The sequence below is a fragment of the Rattus norvegicus genome, chromosome 5, assembly GCF_036323735.1.
Source record: "Rattus norvegicus strain BN/NHsdMcwi chromosome 5, GRCr8, whole genome shotgun sequence".
Classification (NCBI taxonomy): Eukaryota; Metazoa; Chordata; class Mammalia; order Rodentia; family Muridae; genus Rattus; species Rattus norvegicus.
Window position 1 is genome coordinate 138,346,734 of NC_086023.1, and position 10,570 is coordinate 138,357,303.

Sequence of the window (10,570 nt, forward strand, 5' to 3'; positions counted from 1 at the left end):
TTCGGCAGGCGGGCGTCTTAGTTAGGGCTTCCACTGCTATGAGGAGACACCAGGACTCTGACAACTCTTATAAAGGCAAACGTATAATTGGGACTGGCTTCCAGTTTCAGAGGTTTATCCATTATCATCACGGGGGGCAGGGGGGGCGGGCGGGGAAGCCTGGCATCGTCCAGGCAGACACGGTGCTGGAGACGGAGCTGAGCGTTCCACACCTCGATTTGAAGGCAGCAGGAGACTGTGGATCACACTGGGCATAGCTTGAACATTTAAGACCTCAAAGCCTGCCCCCCAACAGTGACACACTTCCTCCAACAAGGCCATCCCCCTAATAGTGTCACTTCTCATAGGTCAAGCATTCTAACATAGTCTATGGGACCATTCCTATTCAAACCACCCCACAGGGCACGCATGTGCCCTACACTCACACAAGCATGCATGCAGAATGAATACATTGTTTCTCTGTTTTTATGAGATAAGGTCTCACTATGTAGCCCTGATTACCGTGGGACACTCTATGAAGACTAGGCTGGCCTTGGATTCACAAAGATCTCTCTCTCAAGCACTGGGTTTAAAAGCAAGTGCCAGCACACTGGGCTCCAAAATAAACCTTAAAAAAACAAAACAAAACGAAACAAAGCCTTAAACTTTTTTTTTAGAGCTGGGGACTGAACCCAGGGCCTTGCACTTGCTAGGCAAGCGCTCTACCACTGAGCTAAATCCCCAACCCCCAAAGCCTTAAACTTAATCATTCCTCCTGTAACAGAGGAAGTCTTCAAGTCTCGGAGCCACGTTGACCACCTCATAGCTTGTCTACTGATATTTACTTTAAATCAACCGTAAACCCACAGCCTTATCATTATTTTATAAAGTCCCATATTCTTCCTTTTCCTGCTTTCTGCCTAGGCTCACACTGCTGATGAATCATTCAGTATTTCCTATAATGAGGTCTCTGATGGCAAATTCTTAGGTTTCTTTTCCTTTATTAATCCGAAAGTATCTTCCGTTTGCCGTCATCTTTGGGCTCCTCAGTGCACTTTATCTTTATATGTGATATGTTAGCACCTAAAACGATCCCAGTTCCTAAGAGCTTTGTCAGAGGTGGCTTATTTGACCCCACGTAAGGAACAGGACCTCTGGTGACACAGGAGCCCTTCACCGAATGCCTAAGCTTCCCACGACACCCTGGTGCCTTTCCTTTGCATTAAAATCTTCAGCAGCAAAGATTAATGTTTTCAAGGGCAGGACTGAGGTCTTAGCCCTGAAAGCCCAGAAGGCAGCCCGTGGTGGGGTGGGGCTTTCTTTCTCTGGTGCAAGCACACACTGGCTGTTACAAATTACATCATGTCTGGGAACCTATGTTTAGCAAAGGTCATTCTGAGGAGGTGACCTGCATTCTCACAATAGTAACACTTTAACTGTGCATCCTGGACCGGTGCTGTTCCAAAGGGCCTCGGATGACCACAATTCTCCCCAAATGACTCCACCACCCCTGGGTCTTTCCATGTCCCACCGCAGCTCCAGGCGCAGATGAGGCGACGCTGTGTTCACAATGACTGTGAGGAAGGACATCTGCAGGCCCAGGAGCTCACATAAAACAAACATTTGGCAAACATTTGATGAAGCAGCATGATTTGAGTGACAGATCTTGCTTCCGGTTCACCTGATACAGTGTCTGTCCTAATCTATCAGATCAATGGCAATGTGGGGGAGACCCGTATTTTATTTCCTGTTTATTCATATTCACAGTTTTAGTGGCTGAGTGGGGTTGGTGGGATGGTGCATGGCGGTAAAGGCACTTGCTTCCAAACCTGACCACCTGAGTCCTGTCCTCAGGACCCACACAGTCGAAGGACGGAACTGATTCCTCTACCACCACTCTTCTCCACAGACAGCTCCTAGGTGTGTGCACCCTGGCATGTGCATGTGCGAGCACATATACACGTACACATGTGCACACAATGGATGGGTAAATACGTGCAATTTTAAAAGTTTTAAAATCAGGGGTTGGGGATTTAGCTCAGTGGTAGAGCGTTTGTCTAGCAAGCACAAGGCCCTGGGTTCGGTCCCCAGCTCCGAAAAAAAGAAAAGAAAAAAAAAAGTTTCAAAATCGCAAATATATAAATAAGCACCCAGTCATAACTTTTAAACATAAAAGTCATAGCTTTTAAATCATAAAAACAAGGTGATTAATTGAGCCACGACTAAACAGGAACAACATTGTTACTTGCTGGCAAATTTTTGTCAGGGTTGTAGATTTTCCCAAAGGTCTTGATAAATAGTGTTGGGAAAAGGGGAAGGTAACAAAAGAGCCCATAGCTTGAAAACCAAGTCTCACTACAAGAAAGAAAGTTGTAAGTGGGCAGGAGGGGAAGATAAGCCAAAAATGACCCGTGGGATTTTCTTTCTGGGTTGAGCAAGTTGCTGGCATTGTGCACCCAGGTGAAAAGCCCCACAGAGCAGGGGAGAACATGGATACCGTTGGGATATACTGACTTGGAGATGCTTATAAGACAGCGAGGAGCTGAGAGGTGAGTAAGAGGATATCAGAAAAGGAACCAGAGTTCAAGAGGGAGATTTGAGATCGTCACGTGCATGGTCAGGAGTACCTTGGAAACAAAGATCACGTAGGGATGATGTGTGGAAAAGGAAGAGAAGAAAGCCTGAGTGAGGAAACTGAACACATGATGGAGCCGATGCAAAGGAGCCCCGGAAAGCCGACACCGGGTCTCAGAACTCCCATGATGCCTTGCTTCCATCCAGCTCCCACCTCCCCGCTGCCTGTGTTCATTCTACCACGTGGGCTTTATCGTTTTCTCTATACATGTCTATTGTCTTCTGAACCTTGAAAGTAAGTTGCAGATATGATGCCATTTTGGCCCCCAATATCTACTTTATATAATAAAAAACAAGTAAGTGCATTGCCTCGGTCTCATCAAGCAATTGACATAAATCTGATACTATATAATGGAGATCATAGTTACATGGTTCCAGCCCATGTCTTTGATAACTAGAAGCAGCTGGCTGTTGTATTTCTTTGGTCATAGACTTCGGGATCGACGATTGCTTCCCAAATGTTCTCTTGCTTTGAGGATTTCTGTCAAGCTAGTCTAAGAAAGAAATATACGAGGAGGACTAAAGCTCTAAGTCACCGACAAAACCATCCTCTGCTTGGTTGAAGAGCATGAGGCATGGGAGAAGCCTCTCCGAGTTAGGAAGTGTCTGCGGTGACAGCAGCAGCCAATAAAGAAGCAATGGGTGTCTGTGTGACAGACAGGTGGGACCTGGAGCAGGAGGCTGGGAGGACCCAGAATACCACAGGACACCAGGAGTCAGAGACAATCTCAACATCCACTAGCTTGGGGAGACAATAACCAGCCCTAAGTTCTCTCCGCTGGGCGCCACTTTACCCATTTCTGCCAGAGCCACAGACAAGCAATCACTTCCCTCTCCTAATACCTCTTGGCATGGCAATCCCACTGGCCTACGCTGGAGCTCTGTGGTGTTCTGGATGCTTAATCAGAATATGGACTGAGAATTAATGGTGTCCAGGCACATTGGGGATGTTGCTACAAGAGACAACAGCATACAGAAACATTTTTTGAGATTTTAATTTCAACTTTATGTGCATGAGTATTGCCCAAGTGTATGTCTGGGTACCATGTACAGTGCCTGTGGAGGCCTGAAGTGGGTATAGGATCCCCTGGGATTGGAGATACAGATGGTTGTGAACCACCCCATGGCTGCTGGAAACCAAACTCAGGTTCCTTGCAAGAGCAGTGGGTACTCTTAATGATGGACCCATCTCTCCAGCCCTCCCATCTTTGAAGGAGAGATTCTCTCTTGGTAACTGGAGCTTGAAAACAGTGAGGAGAAAGTAGGAGCAGAAAGAGGGACAGTATAGCACGTCAGAGACAGAGTGGGTGAACTTAGCTCACAGACCCTACAGGGGCAGACGTGAGAGAGCCACTCCTTATGTACAGCAGACCTCTCCTGCAGCCCCTCTTCTGAGACCCCAGGCCCATCTTGTAAACTAACTTGAGGGCGTCACATTCTTTGGTCTTTGTCACTTGCTGTCCACTCATCCTAGCTACTTCATTCTCTAGTCTGTGCTGGTGATCCACAGACAGCAAGAGTCTCAAGGGAAGTCCCTTGTCTAAACAGCTCCCAGATAAGATGTCAGATTAGAAACCTAATTGGTGAGACTTGGTGGAAGAAACTCTGGGCAGTAGACACAACCTCTGTCCCAGTAAAGAAACAACTGTACCGTGAAGGAACTGAGCAAGCCAGGTGACCTCTCTGTGACTAAGCAAGAGGAGCTGCTGGGAATCCCATAGGGTTCAGTCTTAACCACTATCTCCAGGGAGGTCAGTGATTCCCCACACACGAGTGCTGCAGGCAGCTTGGCCGCTGAGGACTGCGTACACGATGGGAGATTTTGGAGCAGCTCATGGGAGGTATGCCTGAAGTCAGTAGAAACCGCCAGACTACGGGTGCCATCTTCTCGTCCCCTTCACACTCTGACACTGGCGAACACCCAAGGGAAGAGATGCGGCAAAGCCTGGGGTCTGGCTGGTCCAATGACCTCTGTACCTCCACGGGCAGAGAGTAAGGGGACTGATGAGTGACGTTGGGAGGCTGGGGTGGGCTTGGTGGAGAACTGCAGCAAGGGCTACCTCCACCTTCTCCCCAGTGGTGTTGCCAAAGCAGGAATAGCATCAAAAGGAAGGAGCAGATCCACAATGCTCAGCTAATTGTCAGCACAACTACTTGTAACTCCAGGGGATCTGATGCCCTCTTCTGGCTGCTGTGAGCACTACACACATGACATTCATTCATTCATTCATTCTCTCTCTCTCTCTCTCTCTCTCTCTCTCTCTCTCTCTCTCTCTCCATATATAGTATATATGTATATATATGTATGTGTACACATGTACATATATATATGTATATATATATGAAAAAATATTTTTCTTTAAAAATAAATATAATTTTAAAAAGGAAAGAAAGAAAGGCCACCTACAGCATTTGGGGGTGAAGGTGTCTTAGACTGCAGGGGCTGAAGCTGACCCTGGCTTTCACCTCGGCTTGAACTCCTGATCTGCCTGCTGCAGCTAGGATCATCTGTAGTTCAGGGACTTCAGGCCTGTCACCCTGGGCATTCTTATCACAGTTCCTTATCCCAGAAGCCTCTTGGAATGTTAGGCAAGGGCAGCTGTGATGGTCCCACTGACCCGTCAGAGTTCTTTGGGTGGACGCAGAGCCTATCAGTCCCAGAAGACTCCTGTCTGCATCAGGCCGCCATTTAAAACATCTTTTAAGTCTCCCACGTGGTTTGAATTGTAATTCACGAGCCAGTGCAGGAGAGCATGGCGAGCAGCCCAGACAAGCTCTCACCATCTGCAACAGTGTTTCCTCCCATCAACCTGACAACAGGGAGCCGTTACAATTCAGACAACACTCTGGGTTTGAAAGGAAAATTATGGTTTTTCAGAATGCAGCTGGTGCGCCAGTGAATAGGATGGCGTCTCTCCGAAGCGTCCCCCCTCATTTTATGATATGAAAATAATAAAATGGAGATTCAGCATGTGACTCTTACTTAAAAGGATGTCCAAAAGCCACAGCGCACAAAGGCGAATGAAGCATTCTGGTCTGCAGTAATAATCTTAATAAGAAAGCAAAGGAGAGCAAGTCATTTTAACTGATTTCCTCCCTATTGGGAGAGTTAACTTTGTTGTAGCTGTAAAACCCCCACTTGCAAATGAGCTCTTTAGTGTTCCAGTTAACATCTGTTCTCTCTTTACAGCATACTCGCAGTTTGCCAGTTGTGCAAGGGAAACCCACAGTGGACTCTCCCTAAGGGAACTTAGCCTAGGTGTTTCCCACAGGGGAGACTCCGTCTCACAATCACCCCCACACTTCCTAGTCAAAGGAAACATTTTTTTTTCCCTCCATGTGAAAAAGAGAAGGAAGCTAAACAGACTCAGGGGAAAGCAGTGTTGGCACGTAGTCTGCCTGACTTCACATGAATCACCCACACTTCTCTAGGTCACTGGCTTCCAGGGGAGCTTCGCACGGCCACACACCCTACCTCCCTGGAACTGACGCCTTCCTGAGCTTGTATGTGTTTTCTTTCTCCTGACACCCAGTGGCACTACTGTGCCAACCCTTGAAGGATACAAACTTCATCTGTGGTGTTTGCCCATCTCTGTGGCACAGATACCTCTGCCATAGAGGATTCCAAGGTACTCAGTGTGACATACTGAACTGTGAGGTTGGGAAGGGGTTTGGACTGCCATCCTATTATGTCATGGTTCTATCTCCCAAATACAAATAACCCAAGAATATATAAAAGAACAGGGAAGCAACTAGGAAGTTTTGAGGTGGTGGTCCTCCTCCTTCTCCTTCTCCTTCTCCTTCTTCCCCTTCCCCTTCTCCTTCTTCTCCTCCTCATCCTTCTTTTCTTCCTCCTCCTCCTCCTCCTCCTGCTCCTCCTCCTCCTCTTCCTCCTCCTCCTCCTCCTCCTCTTCTTTCTCTTTTATTTGGTTTGTTTTAGAAATAGGAGGGGGTTGGGGATTTAGCTCAGTGGTAGAGCGCTTGCCTAGGAAGCGCAAGGCCCTGGGTTCGGTCCCCAGCTCCGAAAAAAAGAACAAAAAAAAAAAATGAGATACTAGAAATAGGGACTCCCTGTGTATTCCTGCCTGGTCTGGACCTTGCTATGTAGACCAGGCTAGCCTTGAACTCACTGAGATCTGCCTGCCATCACCTCTGGATACTAGGATTACATTTTTGAGTTCTGAGGGTTTGCTTATTAAATTCAAGGCAGGGTTTTCATATAGCCTGGCATTGAATGTAGCCCAGGATGTCTGAGAACTTCTATTCCAATTGCCTCTACTTCCTGGGTGCTGGGTTTACAGGTGTGGACTGTCTGGTTTTCTCCAGTGCTGGGATTGAACTCAGAGCTTCATGTATGCTATGTGGGCATTTTAATTACCAACTGAACCACAAATGCAGTCTCTATTTGAAATATATTTTAAATCATAGACTTACACAATTTGATCATACCTGGTGACCGTGCTTAGTAAACAGGTCATAAGACTCTTGAATAAGAAGCAATCCGTTCTTGTGGGCCAGGACTGGTCACCTCTGGCATATCACTGCTCTCTGAGAACCTCCAGGTAAGACTAAATACACGAGGCACCTGGCTAGTCTTCCCTTCCCAAAAACCAGTTCTCCAGTCATCCAGGGTCCCTCGTCCTCCCTTTACAATAAATCAGCTCTTCTACATAGGAGATTCTGGGGACCAACCTAGGGGCAGCATTTTAGTCTGCACTATTGGTTGGCTCCATCTGACCTCAGGGCTGTCTTCCCCGCCAAGTCCAGATGGTGTTATTGTACTATCAGCGTCCTCTGTGTGTCCCCTCCCTCTCCCCTCCCCTCCCCCTCTCTTTGACAGGTTTAATGCAACTCCCTGGCACCTCCTCTGTCCATGTGATGCAAAGCCAGCAAATTGAAGACGGGAGAGCCAAGAAAACCAGGTGCTAAATCCTGCAAGGTCAGGCTTCCCGGCAGCTTCCAGCCTCCCAGTGCTCCAGAGAGCTTTCCCTCCAGGATCTGCCTGAGCCATGTACCTATGGCTTACACTGCTGTACTGCAGAATCTCAAGGGGGGATGGAACCTTCCAGAGACATTAAGCCTGAACGACAGTCTGCTCTTGCTGCCGTCCCCCCTGTACCCCCTCTCTTTCTCCCAGCTGCCAAGCTGCTGTGTGCCAGCTTTTGTCCCTTGGCACTCAGCCACGATGCTGGGAAGGCACTGCTTATGAAAGTCAGGCCTGAGGTAAAGTGCATCCCTTTAAGACGGTGTTTAGTGCTCCAGTTTATAGCCGACAAAAGGTTCGGTAAGGTGTGGTGGCTGTGCCTAGAGTCACACAAGTTATCTGGTTTGAACCAGATCCGACTCACTTTGGTACCGTTCACTTTAGTCTGCATTGCCATCCATGTGCAGCCAAGAGCTAGACGTACAAATGGTTGGCTAGGATACTAACCAAGTCAGTAGAGTGAGAATGAAGTGTGCCACCTTCAGAGATGGCATTCAGGTGTCCCGGGGGGAAGGGAGATGACTGTTGAAAGAAATCCCTTTGAAAGCCACCACAGTTTAAGGTGAAACAGTGACAGGAGTCAAGGTAAGAGAAAGGATGACTATATATGGGAGCGGGAACAGATCTGACTTGATCCAGGGAACTGAGACAAGTGGCACATGAAAAAGGGGTGAATGGAGATTCCTCTGTAGCCTGCGAGAACTTTCTGTGTGTTGCTAAGCCTGAACTGCTGAAGCCTCTGATGGCCCCTCCCACATCACTTACACATACATGTGCAAATAATCTCCTTTAAGTGTTGCCGGGTATAGAAATGCAGGAAGGAACAGAGCTTTATGTTTTAATGGACGCAGTGTGGGGGCAAGACAACGCCCGCCATCTTAAAGTGAGGTAGCAGGTGCTGCCAAAACACAAGGCCTTTAGAAACCACAGAAATTCCGGGGCTCAGAATAGAAGCCCGGTCACCAGACCCATCTGGTTCTCACCGGGCAGTTGCCCATTGACATTGAGACACATCAGGAAGAATCTATACCTAGTGTCTGATTATAAAGGGGACGCAAGCAAAAGATGTGGGGAACTTTTAACTGCTGACTACAACTGGAACACATGTTGAGTTTTCCTCCTCAACTGAGCCTGATAGAAATTTACAAATTCCAAATCCTTCATCTCCATGACTTCTGCAAGTGAGAGACATCAGCCAAGCTGGGGCACAGAAAGCCTTTAGTCAGCTTGGCCTGAATCATCCCCTTCATATCCCATCACCCAGTGTGGGGTGAAGCAAAATATTCATCATGGGTCCACCAAGGGCCCAGACTTCTTAGATGGCAAACCTCGCACATGCTCACCAACATGCGCATGCGTGCCGAGCCTGGACAGCGGCTCGCGGGAAACCATGAGCTTGAGAACGGTGGTTCATCAGAATGGAAAGACCACCCTCAGCACAAGCTGTGTGGAGGAAGTCACCTTCAGCAGTATGCTAGGTCCAGCCTTGCTGAAGACTGGCTCCGTGTCCTGGCTTCTGGAATGCTGGTTCTCTTTGGAAAGATGGGGAATACTCTCATCTCCTACCTGGATCTCTAGGGTGACCTTTCTAATGTTACCTTGGAATCTCAGGGGTTATGTAGGTTACCAAATGGGGCTGGGAAGCTACTTTTGCGATGGTCCCATGTGTTGGTGGTGCAGAAACTGCATCTTTAGGAAGCAATAGGAAGACTTAAGGAAGTGTGTTCAGACTGAACTGTGTGAACCTTTGGAGAGGAGGCTTCAGGGTTCTCATAGGTTTGGAATAGTGACTGGCCTTGTAGGAAGCAGTTAGAAGAGCTGGTTTTCAAGGATGTCCTTTAGGGAAGAACTTCCTGTGGTTGGAATGAGATGTCTCTCCCCACCTCCATACCCCTTGGGCATTAGAAGACTTGATCCCCAGTTGGTGGCTGTTTGGGGGAGGCCTTGCCGGAGGAAGTGTCACTTGGGATGGGCCTTGAATTTTTGAGTATCTGCTTCCTGTTTGCAGTTCAAGATGTGATTTTTCACCTGTCCCTGCCACTATGCTGCATGCTGGTGCTCGCCGCCATGCTCCCCTGCTGTGGTAGTCCCTCAGGAACCATAAGCCCCAAATGAACTCCTCCTTCTCTGAGTTGCTTTGGTCATGATGTCTTATCACAGCAATATAAAAGTGACTATGGAGGGGTTGGGGATTTAGCTCAGTGGTTGAGTGTTTGCCTAGCAAGCGCAAGGCCCTGGGTTTGGTCCCCAGCTCCGAAAAAAAGAAAAAGAAAAAAAAAAGTGACTATGGCATTTCATAAAGCAGTTATCTATGTAAACCCGGAGTTCCTAAGCCAGGGCTTTTGTTTTTTCTTTTGTCAGTAACTCTTTTGTGTTTTATTTTCTTTGTGTATGGATGTTTTAACTGCACATATATATGTGCACCATGTGCATGTCTGGTGCCTGCCGAAGCCAGAAGAGGGCGTCAGATCTCCTGGAACTGGAGTTACAGTTGTAAGATACCATGCGGATGCTGGGAAATTGATCCTGTGTCCTCTGGAAGATCAGCCACTGCTCTCTCAACTGTCAAGCTACCTCTCCAGCCACACCACCGGGTTCTCTGTCAGGATCTAAGAACATGAACCTTGATGGCGGTGACGATTAGCTGCTGCCCGTGTCCTTTTTAAAACTTCTGCCCAGACTACCACCAAGCAGAGGCCATACCTGTGAGCACAGGGGCAGTGTCCTGCTGTGCCTGATGTTGGAGTCACTCCCCACGCTAAGATTTGTAGATAGTATCGGTGACTCGGTTGGTCCTGGAACCTTCTCTTTCCCCCCAAATTAGCTTCTTCTATCTTTCCCATATTTGCAGGGTGTCCCTGCCATGACTTAACCCATTTTCTCTCCTTTCCTCTAGAGTCCCAAGTGACCCTGATTTCATCTCTGCCACAAAACTATTCCAGGCCTTTCTATCTTCTCCCTCCTCCCCAACCT